The following is a 7,148-nucleotide window of genomic DNA, read 5'->3' on the forward strand; positions in this document are numbered from 1 at the left end:
GTAATCTTGGTAGCTGTAATACTGTTACAGACTAGTTGGTTTTAACAGGTGTGTTTAAAGTTTTAGAGTTCTTTTGGTTCACAAATTATCTTTATGCCATGATCAGTTGCAATTCATTATCCAGTGAGTCACATGAAACATCTCCTGGAGAAACATGTTTGATACTGTAATGTACAGTGAGGTTGAAAAGGCAGGCAAAGTTTGTAAAATTCTGTGGCAAGGACATAGACATCAATAAATGCTAAGGATGAAATGCATTCTAATGTAGAAAACCTGTGCAAGACCCTTTTCATCTCTTTAGCCCTTTTTAAGCCCATTTAGAGGGTGCTAACAGGCAGGCTGCATTGTCAAGGAAAACAGGAATTTCTTGCCTATGTTTGAGAAAGCAGAAAGATCCTGGAGCAACCCACACGGAACTTGGAGAGAGGAGCACAGATTGCAAAAGGAAAGAGTTTGGAGGAGGCACCAGGAAATCAGTATGAGTGTTACACAAACATTAATGAATTAAACTAGCAATTTAGGTGATGTAGGAAAATATTATCAGTATGCTATTTTATAGATGGGGAACTAAGGAAAAGGCAGATTTAATGTCTTGTGGAAGATCACACAAGAAATGTGGTGTCTGACTTCTACTCCAGATCTTGACTCCCACTTCTGGTACCTTCACCACAAGACCATCTTTCTTCCTACATGTTAAGGGATTATGTAGTACACAGGATCTTGCGTAGGTCCTCTGCACTTGAGTGAATTTCACCCTTATATTGTAACCTCTTCAGGTGAGGACTGTGTCTGAGCCCTGAGCTCACTGTTGGGACTTGACAAATAATAAGGAAACTGTACTGAAGGACACAGTCTGTGTCTTGAACACGTGTCTGAAGAAAAATCTTCAATTTGATGAGTCAGTAGGAGAGGTCCTAAATATATTCCCCTTCCTTCTAGTGCTTAATAATAGCAAATTACTATTCCTACTTCTCAGCTGCTCTGGCAGGCACAATGAAGATGCAGCCAAGTCTCCCCGCTTTCCCCGCCCTTCTCCCCGCCACTCCATGCTCGCCTACATAGGGGTGGGGAAAGTACTGGCCTGCTCACTATGTCTGGAGTAGAGATGCAGAAGAGGATGGCCAAAAGCATAGTGAAGTCTTACGTCCCCTTTCTCCTGTGCAATCATGTAGGCCTAGATGCAAACTGAGCCTGAGCCATCTTGGTGTTATGGGCAAAGGGTCATAAAAACAGTAATACTGTATTATTTTACAATTCATATATTTCTAAAAGAGATGTTTAAAAAAGTAAGAGGCATATTATAGTCTGGGGCGGTAATGTTATCTATTATTGAGGTTGCCTGACACTTCCCATTATAAGACCCTGTTTTCAGTTGCTTATAACTTTGCCAAACTGTAACCATTTGGGCTGAAATTTTACATGTCAGATGTCTGCCTCAGGCTGATTTGTTTTTGGAAAGCTTTACAAAATACAGTAAAGTGGAGGTTGGTAAAAGGATATTACAGATGGGACTACTGAGGCACCGGGAGATAAAATGATCTGTCACACAGGAAATTGGAGGCATAGCAAAAAGTGTGGTATGGTATGAATATATTATTGGCAGTTGTTTAAGATGGCTTTCATAACTCCTGTTGCTTCCCTGCATGTGAGCAATGTGCTTATCCCAAATACATGCTGATAAAACTCTGATTCCACACCATCTTTTTTTCTCTCTATTTTATTGTAAAGCATCACTTTTTAATCAGTTATTATTGAAGAATGACATTTCATACTGGGAATATTTTCCATAAATGCTTTTTATTTATTGATCAGATGATTACAAATTCTTTGCTGATTACACTTTAAAAACTTCAAGATCCTTGTAGGGTGCTATTGTTGATTGGACATTTTTTTTATGTTATGGTAGAACCTCAGAGTTATGAACACCAGAGTGACGAATTTCAGAGTAACAGCCGTGTTAGTCTGTATTCGCAAAAAGAAAAGGAGTACTTGTGGCACCTTAGAGACTAACCAATTTATTTGAGCATGAGCTTTTGTGAGCTACAGCTCACTTCATCGGATGCATACCGTGGAAACTGCAGCAGACATTATATACACACAGAGATCATGAAACAATACCTCCTCCCACCCCACTGTCCTGCTGGTAATAGCTTATCTAAAGTGATCATCAAGTTGGGCCATTTCCAGCACAAATCCAGGTTTTCTCACCCTCCACCCCCCCCCCCCCCCAAACTCACTCTCCTGCTGGTAATAGCCCATCCAAAGTGACAACTCTCTTCACAATGTGCATGATAATCAAGGTGGGCCATTTCCGGCACAAATCCAGAGTCAACAACATACCTCATTTGGAACTGGAAGTATGTAATCAGGCAGCAACAAAGACAGACCCCGGCCCCCAAGAAAAACAAATACAGTACAGTACTGTGTTAAACATAAACGACTAAATAAAAAGGGGAAAGTTTAAAAAAAAAAGATTTGACAAGCTAAGAAACTGTTTGTGTGCTTGTTTCATTTAGATTAAGATGGCTAAAAACCAGGGCTTTGGAGCTGTGCTCTGGCTCCGCTCCAGCTCCAGACAAAAAGCTGCATCTCCACTGCTCCGGAGCTGCTCCGTGCTCTAGCTCCGTGCTCCGCTCCAAAGCCCTGCTAAAAATAGCATTTTTCCTCTGCATAGTAAAGTTTCAAAGCTGTATTAAGTCAATGTCATAAATTTTTGAAACCATAGGGTTTTGGTCAGAGTTATGAACATTTCAGAGTTACGAACAACCTCCATTTTTGAGGTGTTCATAACTCTTAGGTTCTACTGAATTTATTATCTCTGGGTGGCAGTGAAGGGGCTGATGTAGTAAGATTTTCTTCCACACTGGGTATTTGTGTGCAGCTTTGTGGTGTCCACTACGTCAAACACTTTGAATTCCAAATTGTTATAGTTCTTAGATAATATGTCAGTGGATATTAACTTCAAACTGTAACATTCCAGTCCTCCACAAACCTTTCTGAGCTCCATTTTTTCTCACAATATTTCTGGCATGCATACGATTCTGCAAGTTTTGGCCAAATAATCCAGTGCCATTTGAAATTATTTAAATTTCATGCATGCTCCATGCAACACTGTACATATATATGGTATCTGAAAGTAATCTTAACTGATATTTAGCATCTGAGAAGGTGTGTACTTCTTGGCTGGCTTCTTAGGTCACTGAATATTTCAACAATGAAATCAGATGCCTATACGATACATTCAGTTACATGGAAATGAATTCTGCATTTTGATTACCATTAGGCCCAGAAGAAATGAATACACAAAGGCTATTTTTCAGCTGTGGAAAAAGATTGCTAATAGTTTTGTTCTGCCAAGAACCGTCAGTCACAAGGGCATGCAACATTACTGTTTGCTGCTTTGTAGGGCCACAGTTACATTTACTGTGCATAACAATAAAGTGTTATGCTCATTTAGGGGAATTTCATCCAAAATAGCAGGGTCCACATAAGGCTTATAGTTCCATTGCATAACGAGTAGGAGAAAGAACTGTGCAGCAGCAAGCATACAAGGAGCCTCTGCACAAGCTTCTTTGGTGCTCATTGCTACATCAGAATTAGTTTGTTGCATTCTTTTCTTTCTAGTGCAGGATATTTTACTCTTCCCTTTCTTCCTTTCTGGAAGGCAGAAAGAAGCTCAGTGGTTTTGAAGTTGCCAGGACTCTTGAGTTGGCCACAATGGTAGCCGTACCACATATGCATAGTTCAGAGAAAGCTTCATCAACATTTTTCAGAGCATCCTCTTCAGTGAAAATGCCCTTTATACCAATACCAAAGCCTGCAACCTGAAAAGCACAAGTTGCATAGAGATCCTCAGAGCATGTGTATCAAGAGTGTTGTCTTTGAGACTGGCATTCCATGGCCTTGTCTACACTAGACCTTTTTAAGGACATAAACTGTTTTTTGAAAATCTTGGCCTTCCTTTCATCTTTGTCTACGTTCTTGTCATTATAATGTACAGACTATCATCAGAGTAGCTAGTGTGTTCTTTTCTCTATATATTAATGAGCATTATGCCCAAGTATTGTGAGAAGAATGTATCACATGTTGGCCTTGACTAATATCAAGCTGTTTATGGACAAAATGAATAGTCATTTATCGATTAAATGTTGCATTACTGATAGCCGTTATATACCAGCTCATTTTACCTCGCTGTTTTAGTTGAAATAACAAATGTCACAACATGTTCACAGTTGGTGCTGCAAAATTATAAATGTCAATTTAATATTGGGGTTATATGATGTAAAATGTTGCAACAGCTTTTGTATAATGAATGATTTTTGCCACATGTCACTGTACACTTTCCTGGTGCCAGGAGTGGGTATCCAGCATAGCCTTCTAGTCACATGTATTAGTGCTATGGTTTATTGGTGATGTGTGCTCTTTATTCTGATTCTGGTACAGAGTTGATCTATGCTCCTGTATCAACTTTGAATTTTATGGGTGTTTTAGCTTTCCCTGTCAGTAATGTGATGATTGCTTCATCCATATCTGTCACTGCTGATTGTAGTGATGCCAGAAACAGTTTAGTGTCTTGTTCAGTATCAGTCTCTGATTCGTATCTTTCCATGATGGTATGTATCTCTCCCTTCGAGGACTCAAAATTACCCAACTGGCAGAGGTGAGGAAAAATGTTTTCCCTTTTTACACTTGATACACATTTTTCCTTGTGCTTGGCATGTCTGTTTTCCTGTGCTTCCATTTAAATTTACTGCAGGTGTGCCCATTTACCTTTTTTGTCTGCCCACTTTTTCTGAGCTCCCATTTCCAAAGGGCTCAAAATCAGAGATGCCCAGAATAGGGGAAAATGTGTGAAACAACCTCATTATGTTCTCTGCTGTTCAGTTCTATACATTCTTGCCATATGGTAATGCATTTACTTTCCAACTGGTATTTTTCAGTATCTTAGTTTGGAAGCCCTGTGGATTTGTGCTATTTTCTGTATCTTCTATAGGACTTCAGCTAATTTTTCCTAAAGCTCTTTGGAGTTTGACACCTAATAAAATTCTGTCTTTCAACATGTCATCTTCATCTGCAAAGGCAGTCTTTCATTATGAGTTTCAGCAGTATTAACTATTCATCTATTGGCTGTATTGGGCCCAAATTGTTCTTATAATAAGACTTTCTTTTGAACTGGATCATTTTTATATGGAGTACAAGAAGCATCTTACACTTATAAATAATTTGCCTGTAGGTTTACAGTTGTTTGGGATGATTTTTTCTTTTAGTTTCCCATGCCTATATATATACACACTTGATAAATATGTGTATGTGTGTCTTCGTGTTAAGTGTATTTTTAGTGATCTGGGTATACGCCATGCCCCTAGTGATATGTAGTGGCATAAGATAACCTACTGTACAGAAAACTTTACCTGCGTACACCTAAGTGCTTCAAGAAACGAACCACTCTGCAGGGCAGTACTACTATTGGACATGTGAGTACCTGTGTCCTATTTTATACTTCATTCATTTTATTGTATTCTAATTCTTTGAAAATTTGTATTACATTGGTAAGTATAACTCTTAGTTAACCAGAATTTTTGACTAACCAGCACCCTGCATTTCCCCAACATGCCGGGTAACAAAGCTTTTACTGTATATGTGAACACTTACAGTCTTTTTTGAGTTGTTGACAATCTGTCTGCTTCGTGTCCAGCAAACTCCATCAACCTCAGCTTCTTTTGTCTGATCCAGTTTTCAGAAACATTTCTTACTTCAAAGTTCATTGGAGGTATATTTCTTACTGTACTAGCAGATGCCTTTCCAAGTTACTTCTGAAGGCATGTCTTGTCCCTATATTATGTTATAAAGTGAATTGCATTCAGGCAGAGGTTTCTCAAATATTATTGCTTTATATAGCTGTTGGTAGAGAAATACCTCACTTCCTGAGTTCACTTTCTGCTGATGTTTTCTGTCATGAACCTGAAAGTGACAGCTCTTTCAGCATGCTGATTGTTGAGGTCATTAACTTGTGTTTCATGCAATACAGTATACCTGGGCTGGTGCATTTGATTTTTCTGCTGCCACTGCTAAGTCACTGAGAAGCCTTTCATACTGGCATTATGGGAGCAGCAGAGGAGAAAACATAGCAAAGGATCTTCTGATCAATGATTTAAAACAATGTTGTAATATATTTGTCAGATGCCTGTGCCTACACATATGCCCTAATCTGGATTTTTACTGTTACTGTGCTTAAATGGTTAATGGAATTCCAGAGTTCTTACTTGTATGTCATGGCTGATCTTTATTTTTAATAGCTAGTTTACACATACAGTAGTTTTCAGCTTCTCAGAATCTCTTTAGTTTCCACTCCTGTTGTAGAGGCAGCTGCTCTAACTGACCTCAGATATATTTACCATCTTGACCTTTTAGCACCAGAAACTGAATGACAGAATTAGTTCATTCTTTCAGCAGCTATACTCGAGGATTCATATGAGGATGGGGAGCAACTGGTCCGTTTCAACTCTCTCACCTGTAGAAGAACATGTTACGAAATATGGAAATAAAAGTCACTTTATAGGAATTACTTGCAGGTGTCTTAATGCTTTGCAGTACCCTCTCAATCTCAGTCTCCCCAAAAATGGGGAAAAGAATTTAACCTTACTATCTAACAGAAACCTGGGAGGATATCTGGCTTAATGTGAAAGATACTTCAAGTTCTTTATCTTTGCTATTCCCAGAACAAGGTATTAAACAGGCACTAGTGGACACCAGAACATTTGTTTAAGGCTAGGTTGACAACACACAGTGAATGCTGGAGATGTAGACGGCTACATGAGAATCTTTTGCACATCCTTTATACCTGTCAAAAATTCATGTGTCTGGATACTATATTCAGTGCTCTCTCTCTCAGAAACTGTAAGTGTCACTATCTTTCCTTCTCCAAGCTTTGTGCATTTTAAGGGTGCTGGATGAGTTGGTATTACCAGTTAACATTAAGAAATGGACAGCAGTAACTATTTTAGTGGCCAAAAGAGTTATTTTGAGAATGAAAAACTGCAATTCCTCCCTCATACACAGACTGATTTAATGAGCTCTCTACTCCCGCAGTAGTGGAAAAAATGACTCTCTCTAATAGTAAAGCTTGGAAAAAATATCAGGATGTCTGA

Source organism: Lepidochelys olivacea (assembly GCF_965140295.1).
Source record: "Lepidochelys olivacea isolate rLepOli2 genome assembly, chromosome: 1".
NCBI classification, from domain to species: Eukaryota; Metazoa; Chordata; order Testudines; family Cheloniidae; genus Lepidochelys; species Lepidochelys olivacea.